This window comes from Felis catus, chromosome E2, assembly GCF_018350175.1.
Source record: "Felis catus isolate Fca126 chromosome E2, F.catus_Fca126_mat1.0, whole genome shotgun sequence".
Lineage (NCBI taxonomy): Eukaryota > Metazoa > Chordata > Mammalia > Carnivora > Felidae > Felis > Felis catus.
In genome coordinates, this window is record NC_058382.1 from 5,051,267 (window position 1) to 5,067,725 (window position 16,459).

General features: G+C 42.6%; 1 protein-coding gene across 3 annotated transcripts in view; it reads left to right on the forward strand.

The window, feature by feature from the left end:
- The window catches only part of LOC105261241 (putative protein ZNF720), a 64,999-nt gene that overhangs the window by 27,384 nt on the left and 21,156 nt on the right, over positions 1 to 16,459 (forward strand). The window lies entirely within an intron of this gene.

A 16,459-nucleotide genomic window follows, 5' to 3' on the forward strand; every position in this document is an offset into this window, starting at 1 on the left:
CCCTTTATATGTGAGGGCACGTTTACCCCTTGCTGCTTTCAGAATTTTCTCTTTATCCTTGTATTTTGCCAGTTTCACTATGATATGTCGTGCAGAAGATCGATTCAAGTTATGTCTGAAGGGAGTTCTCTGTGCCTCTTGGATTTCAATGCCTTTTTCCTTCCCCAGTTCAGGGAAGTTCTCAGCTATTATTTCTTCAAGTACCCCTTCAGCACCTTTCCCTCTCTCTTCCTCCTCTGGGATACCAATTATGCATATATTATTTCTTTTTAGTGTATCACTTAGTTCTCTAATTTTCCCCTCATACTCCTGGACTTTTTATCTCTTTTTCTCAGCTTCCTCTTTTTCCATAACTTTATCTTCTAGTTCACCTATTCTCTCCTCTGCCTCTTCAAGCCAAGCTGTGGTGGTTTCCATTTTGTTATGCATTTCGTTTAAAGCGTTTTTCAGCTCCTCGTGACTGTTCCTTAGTCCCTTGATCTCTGTAGCAAGAGATTCTCTGCTGTCCTGTATACTGTTTTCAAGCCCAGCGATTAATTTTATGACTATTATTCTAAATTCACTTTCTGTTATATTATTTAAATCCTTTTTGATCAGCTCATTAGCTGTTGTTATTTCCTGGAGATGCTTCTGAGGGGAATTCTTCCGCTTGGTCATTTTGGATAGTCCCTGGCATGGTGAGGACCTGCAGGGCACTTCCCCTGTGCTGTGGTGTACAACTGGAGTCGGTGGGCGGGGCCGCAGTCAGACCTGATGTCTGCCCCCAGCCCACCGCTGGGGCCACAGTCAGACTGGTGTGTGCCTTGTCTTCCCCTCTCCTAGGGGTGGGATTCACTGTGGGGTGGTGTGGCCTGTCCGGGCTACTTGCACACTGCCAGGCTTGTGATGCTGGGGATCTGGCGTATTAGCTGGGGTGGGTAGGCAAGGTGCACAGGGGCAGGAGGGGCAGGCTTAGATCGCTTCTCCTTAGGTGATCCACTTCAGGAGGGGCCCTGTGGCAGTGGGAGGGAGTCAGATCCGCTGCCGGAGGTTTGGCTCCACAGAAGCACAGAGTTGGGTGTTTGCGCGGAGCGAGCAATTTCCCTGGCAGGAACTGGTTCTCTTTGGGATTTTGGCTGGGGGATGGGCGGGGGAGATGGCGCTGGCGAGCGCCTTTGTTCCCCACTGAACTGAGCTCTGTCGTCAGGGGGCTCAGCAGCTCTCCCTCCCTCTGTCCCCCAGCCTTCCCGCTCTCCGAGCAGAGCTGCTAACTTACGACCTCCCAGAGGCTAAGTCGCGCTTGTTGTGGGAACACAGTCTGTCAGGCCCCTCCGCTTTTGCAAGCCAGACTTGGGGGCTCTGCTTGGCCAGCGAGCCGCCCCTCCGCCCCGGCTCCCTCCCGCCAGTCCGTGGAGCGCGCACGCCTCGCCGCCCCTCCCACCTTCTTCCGTGGGCCTCTCATCTGCGTTTGGCTCCAGCGACTCCGCTCTGCCAATCCTACGGCAGTTTTCTGGGTTATTTAGGCAGGTGTAGGTGGAATCTAAGTGATCAGCAGGACGCGCGGTGAGCCCAGCGTCCTCCTAAGCCGCCATCTTGCAAACCTCCTCCAACACTTACTTATTTTTGAGATAGAGACAGAGCATGAACGGGGGAGGGTCAGAGAGAGAGGGAGACACAGAATCTGAAACGGCTCCAGGCTCTGAGCAGTCAGCACAGAGCCCGACGCGGGGCTCCAACTCACAGACCGTGAGATCATGACCTGAGCCGAAGTCGGACGCTTAACCGATTAAGCCACCCAGGCACCCCGAGGGTTTTTCTTTTTTTTTTTATCAAGAAAGTATCCTGTATTTTGTCAAATGCTTTTTTTCTGCATATATTAAAAGGATCATCTGGTTCTTATCCTTGCTTTTATTAATGTGGTTTATCACATTGATTGATATGCAAACATTGAACCAGCACTGCAGCCCAGGAATGAGTCCCAATTAATCGTGGTGACTAAATCTTTTGACGTATTGTTGAATTTGATTTGCTAATATCTTGTTGAGAATTTTTGCATTCAGGTTCATTGAGGATATTGGCCTGCAATTTTTTCTAGAGGGGTCTTTGGTTTGGAATCAAGGTCATGCTGGCTTTATAGAATGAAGCTTTCCTTTCATTTCTATTTTTTGGAACATTTTGAGGAAAATGGGTTTTAACTAATCTTTAAATGTCTGGTAGAATTCCCCTGGCCCAGGACTCTCATTTGTCAGAACATTTTGGATAACTGATTCAAATGTTTTTGCTTGTTTTGGACCTGTTCAAATTTTCAATTTCTTCCTGTTTGATTTTTGGTAGTGTGTGAGTGTCTAAGAATTTGTCCATTTCTTCCGACTCTGCAGTTTGTTGGCATATAATTTTTCACAATATTCTATTATAATTGTATTTCTGTGGTGTTGGTTGTGATGTCTCCTCTTTCATTGGTGATTTTATCTATTTGGGTCTTCTTGCTTTTCTTATTGAGAAGTTTGGCTAAGGGCTTATCAATTTGGTTTATTCTTTCAAAAAAACAGCTCTTGGAGCACCTGGGTGGCTCAGTCGGTTGGGCATACAACTTTGGCTCAGGTCATGATATCACAGCTTGTGAGTTTGAGCCCCACGTTTGTGCTGACAGCTTAGAGCCTGGAGCCTGCTTCAGATTCTGTGTCTCCCTCTCTCACTGCCCCTCCCCTGCTTGTGCTGTCTCCCCTTCAAAAATAAATAAACGTTAAAAAAAAAGCTCTTAGTTTTATTGATCTGTTCTACATTTTTTGGATGCTTTATCATTTATTTCTGGTCTGATCTTTATTATTTCCCTTCCTCTGCTGGCTGTGGTCTTTATGTGCTACTTCTTTTCTAGCTCGTTTAGGTATAAGGCTAGACTGTGTATTTGGGACCTTTCTTGCTTCTTGAGATAGGCATGAATTGCCATTTATTTTCCTTTTAGGACTAACTTTGCTTGATCCCAAAGGGTTTGTACCATCATGCTTTTATTTTCATTTGCTTCCATATTTTTAAAAATTTCTTCTTTAATTTCCTGGTTGACCCATTCATTTTTTAAAAATGTTTATTTTTGAGGGGCGCCTGGGTGGCTCAGTCAATTACATATCCAATTTCAGCTCAGGTCATGATCTCACAGTTTCTGGGTTCGAGCCCTGCATTGGGCTCTTTGCTGACTGACAGTTCAGAACCTGAAGCGCACTTTCTGTCTTCCCCTCCCTCTGCCCCTTCTAGGCTCATGCTCTGTCCCTCTCTGGACTCATGGTATAAAGTGGGAGTGATACAGTAGGTTGTGAAACCGGAGTCATATAAGCTGTGATCGGGTCCATAATGCCTGTTGATGTTCCCCTAGCCAGACAATAGTGGCCTTGAATGCCTGAAGTTGGGCAAAGACTTGTTGATCAATTCTCACTTGTTATTCTAAATCTAATGTGGTATTTTGCATATACTGGTTTATCTGATATTCGGTCTTTACGGAGATAGGTGTCTGCCCAGGCAGCTGTTGCTGCAAGTGCCACAATGGCCAAAATAGCCACCAACAATGTGCCTAGAAAATTTTTGGTTCTCTTTCTTCTAATGCACAGCCAAGCTGTTGCAGTGGGGACCCCCTACCCCCCACCTTGCCAAGGCCGATTTAATTGGACTCACAACCAGAACTGTAACTTTTGTTTGGTTGTATAGTCAAAGGTTATATATAAATGTGATATGTTTGTAGTGGAGAAACAGGAGTCACCCACTTTTTGTTCCCTGTGAAAACAGTGTTTATCTCATTAAAATACAGTGTTGTAGATGCAAGTAAGGAAACCTGTGGCTTGGTAGTACATATAAGAGTACTGTTGATTTCATCAGTGTAGGACCAGTTAAATTTACCACGTATAAATGAAGCAGGTCCATGTCTAAATTTTCTTTGAATAAATGGTAGGTCAATCCTCCAAGAGGAAGTTTTAATAGAGGACTAGGCATTGGCAGAGTATTTGAGTCTAAGTATTGGACCCACAAATCCAGGATTCCATATGGGGTTAGAAGTATCATAATGGAAAGGAAGTGACCAGTTCCAGATACATCCTTCCCAGGTTCTATTAATTTCCATCACCATTAGTCTTTGGTGTCCTTACTTTTCAAGGATTGTATTGTTAAATAATGATATTTGAGTAAAATTACAAGAACAGCAGAGGTGCCATGAGAAGCCATCATAGGACACTGTCTCCAGCCAGGGCCTGGTCCATACTGGCACTGGAGGTTTCAGTACTCATTTTCCTTCACATAGGTCTCCTCCTATTCCTATTGTGAGAACAAAATGTTGATATTTGATACTACTTACCTGAGATTCATCTTCTGGTATTTTAAGTATGTTATTCACATACCATTGTTTGTGAAAAGGAACACAGAGGGGCGCCTGGGTGGCGCAGTCGGTTAAGCGTCTGACTTCAGCCAGGTCACGATCTCACGGTCCGTGAGTTCGAGCCCCGTGTCAGGCTCTGGGCTGATGGCGTGGAGCCTGGAGCCTGCTTCCGATTTTGTGTCTCCCTCTCTCTCTGCCCCTCCCCCGTTCATGCTCTGTCTCTCTCTGTCTCAAAAATAAATAAACGTTAAAAAAAAATTTTTTTAAAAATAAAAGAAAAATAAAAGAAAAGGGACACAGAGGCTTAGGTTAGTATTGCAAATATTAGGACTATAATAGAAACAAAGAGGTATGCCCAAGTGAGACAAAGTCCAATTTATTGACAGTCTCTATGTGATAGACAAGTCATCAGCATTAATAGGAATCCAGTGTCCTCTGGTAATAGAGGAGTCACTAGGTGAGATAGGAATTTCAGGATCTTCCCAGGAGACTACATCAAACATAGGAGGGCTAAGAAGATGAGCCGAAGAGGTAAAAGTAGAGTATGGGTGAATAGAAGCAACAGGTAAAAAATGCAGACACATTAGCAGGAGTGTTACCTTACTTGAGTTGGCAGTAAGGCAAGAGATGAATGGATAGAAACATATTTTCAGGGGTCATGGGCATGCCCTTGTTCATTAAAATGTCTTCAGGCTGGAGGTTATTTTTTATTAATGTTTATTTTTGAGACAAAGAGACAGAGCAAGAGTGAGGGAGGGACAGAGAGAGAGGGAGACACAGAATCCAAAGTAGGCTCTAGGCTCTGAGCTGTCAGCACAAAGCCCGACTCAGGGCTGAAACTCACAGACTGAGATCATTACCTGAGCTGAAGTAGGATGTCCAACTGACTGAGCCACCCAGGTGCCCCTGGGAGGTTAATTTCTTAACATCACCCCAGGAGATGTCTTGGCTGGCTGAGTGGTCAACCTTCCTCTTCTTTGGATTCGACATCCCATTGGGAGGAGCCACCGCTATCAATTTGAAGGCTGGTACTGGATTCCTGAGTTCCTCATGCCATCTCATGATGTGGTTTTAATGGGCAGGTACCCACACAGGACCTTGAGGAGAAAGCACAGCAGCATAACCCCTCCCCCAGGTTAACAATGGTACTGGACCCTTCCAGGTTGGCCCCTCATTGGACAACCTATACCGTACCTTGTGTTTTGGGAATCCCTGTTCCATTTGGAAATGTTTGAACATTGCAGAATGAGAATTTCTAATTGTAAATGATTTAATGCGAATAGGGCTCTCATTAATCTGGCCCTAGGGGTGGAATTTCCCCCCTTTTGTTTTAATAAAAGTAGTTGTAGGAGGACATTTGCATGTTCCACGATAGCTTGACCTTGTGGGTTATAAGGAATTCCAGTGGAGTAGCATATATTCCTTTGTTGTAAGAAGAGTTCTAATTGTTGTGAGGTGTAAATCAGGGGATCATCAATTTTGATTTTTTTCAGGTACCTGCATTACAGTAAAACATTCCAATAAATGAGAGATAACAAGTGAGGTGTGCTCTCCCCTCTGGTCAGAAGCCCATATATACACAGAAACAGTGTCTATAGACACATGCACCCACTGAGACTTACCAAAAGATGATATATGTGTAACATCCATTTGCCATAATTGATTGGCCATTAGGCTCTGAGGGTTTATTCCGTGGGGCAAGTAAATAGGGGAGAACTGTTAACCTTCTGGGCAGGAACAAGTGACATTTTTCTCTTAAGAGGAACAGAAAATTGTTTGGATACAGAATGTGCACCTTAGTGAAAAAAGGAGTAAGAAGTGATATTAATGAGAAAAGTGATCCTATTAATAAGGAGTCAGCTAAGTCATTTCCATACATAAGGGGTCCAGATAAATGAGAATCACTTCGAATGTGAAAATGAGATGATGATGCATTTGTAAAAGTGCTTGGGCTTCTAGAAACATGTTGAACAAAGGTTGATCAAGGTTAATATTGAGAGTGGCACAGAAGGTCATTAAGTAATTGAACAATATATTGAGAGTTGATAATTAAATTAATTGGTTGATTCAAAAATGTTTTGAGAGCCAATATAGCAGCAACCAGTTCAACCCTTTGGGTAGAAGTAGTGGGAGCAGTAAAGGCAAATTTCCAGGTGGTGCTTCCTATCCATGTAACAACATCTCGGAAGGCCCCTTTTGAGCCATCAATAAAAACAGAGCATCAGAAATTGGTTGTTTTGAAATGAGGGGTTTAGCAGAGAAATGAAGAAATTGAAGTCCTTGGATTCTTTCATCATCCAGGAAAGAATTTAAAAAATCACCTGTGTAATCTGCCACAGTGATTAGGAAAAGTTCATTGTGGGTCCAAAGGTATTCTATCTTATCTTTATTAGTTCCTGGGAAAATAGATACAGGGTCAACCCTGACAAATTGAATGATGTGATTGTGGCCTTCACGGACTAATTGCAGTCAGAGTGACAGATAAGGAAGATAAAAATAACCATTCAGTGATCAGATATTTAGTAAGCAAAAGTTGATAAATAATTCCAGTGGGAGAATGGGCTATGTTTACAATTAAAAGAGTGAAAGAAAATTGGGATGCCTATCGATTAATAAAGATAATGGAGGCCTATGGGCTATGAGACAATTGCTCTAGAGCTCTTGGTATGATGTGTTGTGGGGAAGCAGGACTAGGGTAACCTGTTAACAAGTCAAACAATGAAGTAAGGTGATAAGTCAGGATTCCTAATGTGGGTCTGAGCCAATTGATATGTCCTAAGCATTGTTGTAGTGAACTAAGGGTCCAAGGATTAGGAAGATGAATTTTTTATATGTTGTGGGATGACATAACTTTGCAAAAATTTATATCCTAAATATTTCCATGGAGTTGACCTCTGAATTTTTTCAGGAACAATGAGGAGGCCGACTGAAGTAACTGAATAAGAAACTGTAACCAAGTCTCAAGTATTTTTTGGGGGGTGGATGCTGCTGGTAGAGTATCATTCATATAATGATAAATGAGAACGTGGGGCTTTCTGGTGGGTGTTACAGCTGCAGTAACAAATGACTGACCCATGATGGTGCTGTTCATCATGTGTGGGTGCAGAAATTTCCAGTGAAATCTCTGTATATGTTGGTGATTATTACTAGTAGGGGACAAAGAAAGCAAACTTTTCCTTGTCATCTGGATGTAATGGAATAGTGAAAAAAATATTTTTTTTCAACATATGAAGTTTATTGTCAAATTGGTTTCCATACAACACCCAGTGCTCATCTCAAAAGGTGCCCTCCTCACTACCCATCACCCACCCTCCCCTCCCTCCCACCCCCCATCAATCCTCAGTTTGTTCTCAGTTTTTAAGGGTCTCTTATGCGTTGGCTCTCTTCCACTCTAACCTCTTTTTTTTTTTTCCTTCCCTTCCCCCATAGGTTTCTGTTAAGTTTCTCAGGATCCACATAAGAGTGAAACCATATGGTATCTGTCTTTCTCTGTATGGCTTATTTCACTTAGCATCACACTCTCCAGTTGCATCCACATTGCTACAAAAGGCCATATTTCATTCTTTCTCATTGCCACGTAGTACTCCATTGTGTATATAAACCACAATTTCTTTATCCATTCATCAGTTGATGGACATTTAGGCTCTTTCCACACTTTGGCTATTGTTGAGAGTGCTGCTATAAACATTGGGGTACAAGTGCCCCTATGCATCAGTACTCCTGTATCCCTTGGATAAATTCCTAGCAGTGCTATTGCTGGGTCATAGGGTAGGTCTATTTTTAATTTTTTGAGGAACCTCCACACTGTTTTCCAGAGTGGCTTCACCAATTTGCATTCCCACCAACAGTGCAAGAGGGTTCCCATTTCTCCACATCCTCGCCAGCATCTATAGTCTCTTGTTCATTTTGGCCACTCTGACTGGCATTAGGTGACATCTGAATGTGGTTTTGATTTGTATTTCCCTGATGAGGAGCGACGTTGAGCATCTTTTCATGTGCCTGTTGGCCATCCGGATGTCTTCTTTAGAGAAGTGTCTATTCATGTTTTCTGCCCATTTCTTCACTGGGTTATTTCTTTTTCGGGTGTGGAGTTTGGTGAGCTCTTTATAGATTTTGGATACTAGCCCTTTGTCCGATATGTCATTTGCAAATATCTTTTCCCATTCCGTTGGTTGCCTTTTACTTTTGTTGGTTTCCTTTGCTGTGCAGAAGCTTTTTATCTTCATGAGGTCCCAAGTTCATTTTTGCCTTTAATTCCCTTGCCTTTGGGGATGTGTCAAGTAAGAAATTGCTACGGCTGAGGTCAGAGAGGTCTTTTCCTGCTTTCTCCTCTAGGGTTTTGATGGTTTCCTGTCTCACATTCAGGTCCTTTATCCATTTTGAGTTTATTTTTGTGAATGGTGTGAGAAAGTGGTCTAGTTTCAATCTTCTGCATGTTGCTGTCCAGTTCTCCCAGCACCATTTGTTAAAGAGACTGTCTTTTTTCCATTGGATATTCTTTCCTGCTTTGTCAAAGATTAGTTGGCCATACCTTTATGGGTCTAGTTCTGGGGTTTCTATTCTATTCCATTGGTCTATGTGTCTGTTTTTGTGCCAATACCATGCTGTCTTGATGATGACAGCTTTGTAGTAGAGGCTAAAGTCTGGGATTGGGATGCCTCCTGCTTTGGTCTTTCAAAATTCCTTTGGCTATTCGGGGCCTTTTGTGGTTCCATATGAATTTTAGGATTGCTTGTTCTAGTTTCGAGAAGAATGCTGGTGCAATTTTGATTGGGATTGCATTGAATGTGTAGATGGCTTTGGGTAGTATTGACATTTTGACAATATTTATTCTTCCAATCCATGAGCAGGGAATGTTTTCCCATTTCTTTATATCTTCTTCAATTACCTTCATAAGCTTTCTATAGTTTTCAGCATACAGATCTTGTACATCTTTGGTTAGATTTATTCCTAGGTATTTTATGCTACTTGGTGCAATTATGAATGGTATCAGTTTCTTTATTTGTCTTTCTGTTGCTTCATTATTAGTGTATAAGAATGCAACTGATTTCTGTTGTATCCTGCAACTTTGCTGAATTCCTGTATCAGTTCTAGCAGACTTTTGGTGGAGTCTATCAGATTTTCCATGTATAATATCATGTCATCTGCAAAAAGTGAAAGGTTAACTTCATCTTTGGCAATTTTGATGCCTTTGATTTCCTGTTGTTGTCTGATTGCTGATGCTAGCACTTCCAACACTATGTTAAACAACAGCAGTGAGAGTGGACATCCCTGTCTTGTTGCTGATCTCAGGGAGAAAGCTCTCAGTTTTTCCCCATTGAGGATGATGTTAGCTGTGGGCTTTTCATAAATGGCTTTTATGATCTTTAAGTATGTTCGTTCTATCCCGACTTTCTTGAGGGTTTAAGAAACGTTGCTGAATTTTATTGAAGACCTTTTCTGCATCGATTGACAGGATCATATGGTTCTTACCTATTCTTTTATTAATGTGATGTATCACATTGATTGATTTGCGAATGTTGAACCAGCCCTGCATCCCAGGAATGAATCCCACTTGATCATGGTGAATAATTCTTTTTATATGCTGTTGAATTCGTTTTGCTAGTATCTTATTGAGAATTTTTGCATCCATATTCTTCAGGGATATTGGCCTGTAGTTCTCTTTTTTTTACTGGGTCTCTGGTTTAGGAATCAAAGTAATGCTGGCTTCATAGAATGAGTCTGGAAGTTTTCCTTCCCTTTCTATTTTTTGGAATAGCTTGAGAAGGATAGGTATTATCTCTGCTTTAAACGTCTGGTAGAACTCCCCTGGGAAGGCATCTGGTCCTGGACTCTTATTTGTTGGGAGATTTTTGATAACCAATTCAATTTCTTTGCTGGTTATGGGTCTGTTCAAGCTTTCTATTTCCTCCTGATTGAGTTCTAGAAGTGTGTGGGCGTTTAGGAATTTGTCCATTTCTTCCAGGTTGTCCAGTTTGTTGGCATATAACTTTTCATAGTATTCCCTGATAATTGCTTGTATCTCTGAGGGATTGGTTGTAATAATTCCATTTTCATTCATGATTTTATCTATTTGGGTCATCTCCCTTTTCACTTTGAGAAGCCTGGCTAGAGGTTAATCAATATTGTTTATTTTTTCAAAAAACCAACTCTTGGTTTCATTGATCTTCTCTACTTTTTTTTAGATTCTATATTGTTTATTTGTACTCTGATCTTTATTATTTCTACTGCTGGATTTAGGCTGTCTTTGCTGTTCTGCTTCTATTTCCTTTATGTGTGCTGTTAGATTTTGTATTTGGGATTTTTCTTGTTGCTTGAGATAGGCCTGGATTGCAATGTATTTTCCTCTCAGGGCTGCCTTCACTGCATCCCAAAGCGTTTGGATTGTTGTATTTTCATTTTTGTTTGTTTCCATATATTTTTTAATTTCTTCTCTAATTGTCTGGTTGACCCATTCATTCTTTAGTAGGGTGTTCTTTAACCTCCATGCTTTTGGAGGTTTTCCAGACTTTTTCCCGTGGTTGATTTCAATCTTCATAGCATTGTGGTCTGAAAGTAGGCATGGTATGATTCCAATTCTTGTATACTTATGAAGGGCTGTTTTGTGACCCAGTGTGTGATCTCCATGTGCACTCGAGAAAAAAGTATATTCTGTTGCTTTGGGATGCAGAGTTCTAAATATATCTGTCAAGTCCATCTGATCCAATGTATCATTCAGGACCCTTGTTTCTTTATTGACCATGTGTCTAGATGATCTATCCATTTCTGTAGGTGGAGTGTTAAAGTCCCCTGCAATTATCACATTCTTATCAATAAGGTTGCTCATGTTTGTGAGTAATTGTTTTATATATTTGGGGGCTCCTGTATTCAGCGCATAGACATTTTTAATGTTAGCTCTTCCTGATGGATAGACCCTGTGATTATTATATAATGCCCTTCTTCATCTCTTGTTACAGCCTTTAATTTAAAGTCTAGTTTGTCTGATATAAGTATGGCTACTCCAGCTTTCTTTTGACTTCTAGTGGCATGATAAATAGTTCTCCATCCCCTCACTCTCAATCTAAAGGTGTCCTCGGGTCTAAAATGAGTCTCTTGTAGACAACAAATAGATGGGTCTTGTTTTTTTATCCATTCTGATACCCTATGTCTTTTGGTTGGCACATTTAGTCCATTTACATTCAATGTTAATATAGAAAGATACGGGTTTAGAGTCATTGTGATGTCCATAGGTTTCATGCTTCTAGCGATGTCTCTGGTACTTTGTCTCACAGGATCCCCCTTAGGATCTCTTGTAGGGCTGGTTTAGTGATGACGAATTCCTTCAGTTTTTGTTTGTTTGGGAAGACCTTTATCTCTCCTTCTATTCTAACTGACAGACTTGCTGGATAAAGGATTTTCGGCTGCATATTTTTTCTGTTCATCACATTGAAGATTTCCTGCCATTTCTTTCTGGCCTGCCAAGTTTCAGTAGAGAGATCCGTCATGAGTCTTATAGGTCTCCCTTTATATGTTAGAGCACGTTTATCCCCTGCTGCTCAGAATTTTCTCTTTATCCTTGTATTTTGCCAGTTTCACTATGATATGTCATGCAAAAGATCAATTCAAGTTACATCTGAAGGGAGTTCTCTGTGCCTCTTGGATTTCAATGCCTTTTTCCTTCCCCAGATCGGGGCAGTTCTCACCTGTTATTTCTTCAAGTACCCCTTCAGCACCTTTCCCTCTCTGTTTCTCCTCTGGAATACCAATTATGCATAGATTATTTCTCTTTAGTGCATCACTTAGTTCTCTGATTTTCCCCCTCATACTCTTGGATTTTTTTGTCTCTCTTTTTCTCAGCTTCCTCTTTTTCCATAATTTTATCTTCTAGTTCACCTATTGTCCCCTCTGCCTCTTCAATCCGAGCCGTAGTTGTCTCCATTTTATTGTGCAGTTCATTGATAGCATTTTTTAGCTCCTCCTAGCTGTTCCTTAGTCCCTTGGTCTCTGTAGCAAGAGATTCTCTGCTGTCCTTTATACTGTTTTCAAGCCCAGCGATTAATTTTATGACTATTATTCTAAATTCACTTTCTGTTATATTGTTTAAATAATTTTTGATCAGTTCATTAGCCGTTGTTATTTCCTGGACATTTTTCTGAGGGGAATTATTCCGTTTCGTCATTTTGGATAGTCCCTAGAGTGGTGCATAGTCCCTAGAGTGGTGCGGGACTGCAGGGCACTTCCCCCGTGCTGTCTTGAATAACTTGCATTGGTGGGCGGGGCCGCAGTCAGACCTGATGTCTGCCCCCAGCCCACTGCTGGGGCCACAGTCAGACTGGTGTGTGCCTTCTCTTCCCCTCTCCTGGGGGCGGGATTCACTCTGGGGTGGCATGCTCCATCTGGGCTACTTGCACACTGCCAGGCTTGTGGTGCTGGGGATCTGGCATATTAGCTGGGGTGGGTCGGCACGGTGCACAGGGGCAGGAGGGGCAGGCTCAGCTCACTTTTCCTTTGGAGATCCGCTTCGGGAGGGGCCCTGTGGCACCAGGAGGGAGTCAGACCTGCCAGACAGATGGATCTGCAGAAGCACAGCGTTGGGTGTTTGCCTGGTGCAAGCAAGTTTCCTGGCAGGAACCGGTTCCCTTTGGGATTTTGGCTGGGAGATGGGCGAGGGAGATGGCGCTGGTGAGCGCCTTTGTTCCCTGCCAAGCTGAGCTTTGTTGTCCCAGGCTCAACAATTCTCTCTCTCATTGTCCTCCTGCCCTCCCGTTCTCCAAGCAGAGCTATTAGCTCATAACCTTCCAGATGTCAAGTCCCACTTGCTGTCGGAACACACTCTGGCCCCTCCACTTTTGCAAGCCAGACTCGGGGGCTCCGCTTGGCGGGTGGACTGCGCCTCTGCCCTGGCTCCCTCCTGCCAGTCCGTGTGGCGTGCACCGCCTCGCTGACCTTCCCACCCTCTTTTGTGGGCCTCTCGTCTGCGCTTGGCTCCAGAGACTCGGTTGTGCTAGTGTTCTGGCGGCTTTCTGGGTTATTTAGGCAGGTGTAGGTGGAATCTAAGTGATCAGCAGGACGCGTGGTGAGCCCAGCGTCCTCCTACACCGCCATCTTCCCAGGATCCGTGAAAAAAATCTTTTAAATCAACTATAATATTATAGTCTCAAGGAATTAAAGCTGGGTTAGGAAGAACTACCTGCAATGGCCCCATTGAAATCAAGTGAGCATTAACATCCCTGAACTCATGGAGGAGCCTCTATTTACCTGACTTGTTTGGAATGCAAAAATAGTGTTCCAGGAGCAGGTTGAAGGTTCAACATGTCCAAGATTAAGTTGTTCTTTTCTTAATATTTGAATTTGCTTTAATTTTTACCCATTTAAAGGTCATTGCTCCACCCAGACAGGTTCTCCAGCTTTCCAGGACAGTTTGGGGTGGGGGTGGGGGGTGATTTTGCCAACAATGGCCATTAGGGTAAATTTGTATGGACAGGTTTAATTGGGTAAGTCCGGACCCCATAATGATAGTGGGAGGCCAAGGACAAATGGAGTAATGATAGTCTGGTATCCCTCTGTGTCAGTACAGACAGGAAATTTATTTCCTAAAGGAAATCCTTTTCCCCCATCCCATTAATGATCTGTGTTGTAGAGACAAGGGGGATCTCAGATGGCCAATCATGTGTCTTAATAACTGTTACACTGGCCCAGTATCAATTAGACCATTAATTGTTTGGTTTGCAATTTTCATTTGTAAAGTAGGTCTTACATGTTGTATGAGCATGGCCCAGAATGCTTCATCTTTAGGATTAGTGCACTAAAACCTTTAGGGCCACACTTACCATTGGCAGTTGCCAGCACCCAAGAAGGTAATGTAAGAAATTATGCTATAGGGATATTTGCAGGAATCTCTGTGTAAACAGAGGAAATAAGCATGATATGAATTTCTGCAGTAAAGTCAGAATCAGTAATTCCAGGTAAAACAAATACACCCTTTAAAGTGGTGCTAGGCCTCCGTAATAGAAGTCCTGTGTAACTGGAAAGCAGGAGGCTGAAAATACCTGTAGGTCCCTTCTTGACTTCCCCCACGATGTTAAGGGTTAAATTAGATGTAAGGGCCAAATCAAGTCCTGCATTGTCAGAGGTGGCAGCCAGGAGATATGAGATTGTCTAGGTTTTGATCAAAGGGGTTGTTTGTTTACTTGAGGATCCATTCCTTGGCATTCACATTCCAGATGTGGGATGCCTGATTTCCATTTGTCTTGGGGCGTGGGAACCCCTCTTCAAGTTTCCCTGAATTAGGGTTACCTTGGGAATCTATTCTTGGTCTGCATTGATTGTCCCAAGGATATCCTGTTTTACATTTCAGGCATTTTTTAATAGAGCATTTTAGGTCTTGTTTGACATATTTAAAATATTTTGGGGGTTTTAATGCTGAGGCTAATAACACTGCTTTATAGGATTTAGTCCCCACATTTTTACAGGCTTTAATCATTTCAGCAATATTAAGGTTTTGTCCCTTTAAGGAAGCAAGGATCTTCTGGCCATCTTGGTTAGCATTTTCCTATGCCAATTGAAGGGTTAGGACATTTTGAGCATCCACATTATCAACCTGTCTTAAGATAGCAGTTTGTAATCTTTGATTAAAGGACATACAGGGTTCATTTGCACCTTGTTGGATGGTGGCAAAAGAAACCCATGGGTGTCTAAGCATCAGGGATACAGGATCAAGTTTTAGATGCTACATCTGAGATCTGGGGAAAAGTTCTGTGGTCCATGTTTATTTGAGGCTATATAGGCATATAGGGACCCTCCCCCCAAAGGATGTCCATTTCAATAGGAATTCCATTCTTTAAATTCTCCTTAGCTGGGGCACCTGAGTGGCTCAGTCAGTTAAATGTCCCACTTCAGTTCAGGTCATGATCTCTCAGTCTCTGAGTTTGAGCCCCGCATGGGGCTCTCTGCTGACAGCACAGAGCCTGGAGCCTGCTTTGGATTCTGTCTCCCTCTCTCCCTCTGCCCTTCCCCTGATCATGCTTTGTCTCTGTCTCAAAATAAGCATTAAAAGTATTTTTTTAATAAATAAATTCTCAATAGCTGTAATTTATAAGGCATCTTTATTTTTTTTTTAATTTTTTTTCAACGTTTATTTATTTTTGGGACAGAGAGAGACAGAGCATGAACAAGGGAGGGGCAGAGAGAGAGAGAGGGAGACACAGAATCGGAAACAGGCTCCAGGCTCTGAGCCATTAGCCCAGAGCCCGACGCGGGGCTCGAACCCATGGACCGTGAGATCGTGACCTGGCTGAAGTAGGATGCTCAACCGACTGTGCCACCCAGGCGCCCCTATAAGGCATCTTTAAATTCCTGCAACCAGAGGGAATATTGAGGAGTACTGAGAATGATTTTAAGTAAAGTTTTCCAATCCCAAGGGGTCATCTCATATCCTCCCCCTACTTCCTCTATAATTCCCCTGGTAAAGGTGCAGTAGAGTCCATTTTCATGTATGCTTTTATGGAGCTCCTTACACACCTGGAAAGGAAGGTGATCATGCCAAGGTGCCTGACCTTGACAAGGTGCCTGACCTTGAGCCCATAGAATAGGGAAGGCCATAGCAAAATCTTCCTATACTTGCCCTTCCTTTAACATGCGTTCTACTAGAGAAGGTGAAGGGCTTGAGGGCATTGATGCAGGATCCACTGGCAGAACCAGAGGAGGACATAGAGGAAAAGGAGGGTCCTGCATATTATTGGAGTTGGGGTTAGACATATTTGTCAATGTGCCTCAGGCTACAGGTTTTGGGGTCTTAGCCCTAACGGGAGATAGAGGCATTGAATTAGGAGGCAGAGGGATTAAGTCTTGGCAACTATTTGTATCCGATTTTTCTTGTAAAGCATGAATAGCAATATGGCATTAGGTGTGTAAACTAGAGATTATTGGGCCAAGAGCTTTTCCTCTTTCTTTCTTTCTTTCTTTCTTTCTTTCTTTCTTTCTTTCTTTCTTTCTTTTTTTAAGTAGTACCCTATGCACTCCCAATCAGCCACTTCAAGGGATCCCTTAGTGGAGTATCATGGGCATTGATGATAAATTATAAAAAAAAAAACAATTGGGTTAAATCTTTGGGACTTTGCATCCTGATGAGTGCAAAAGCATATG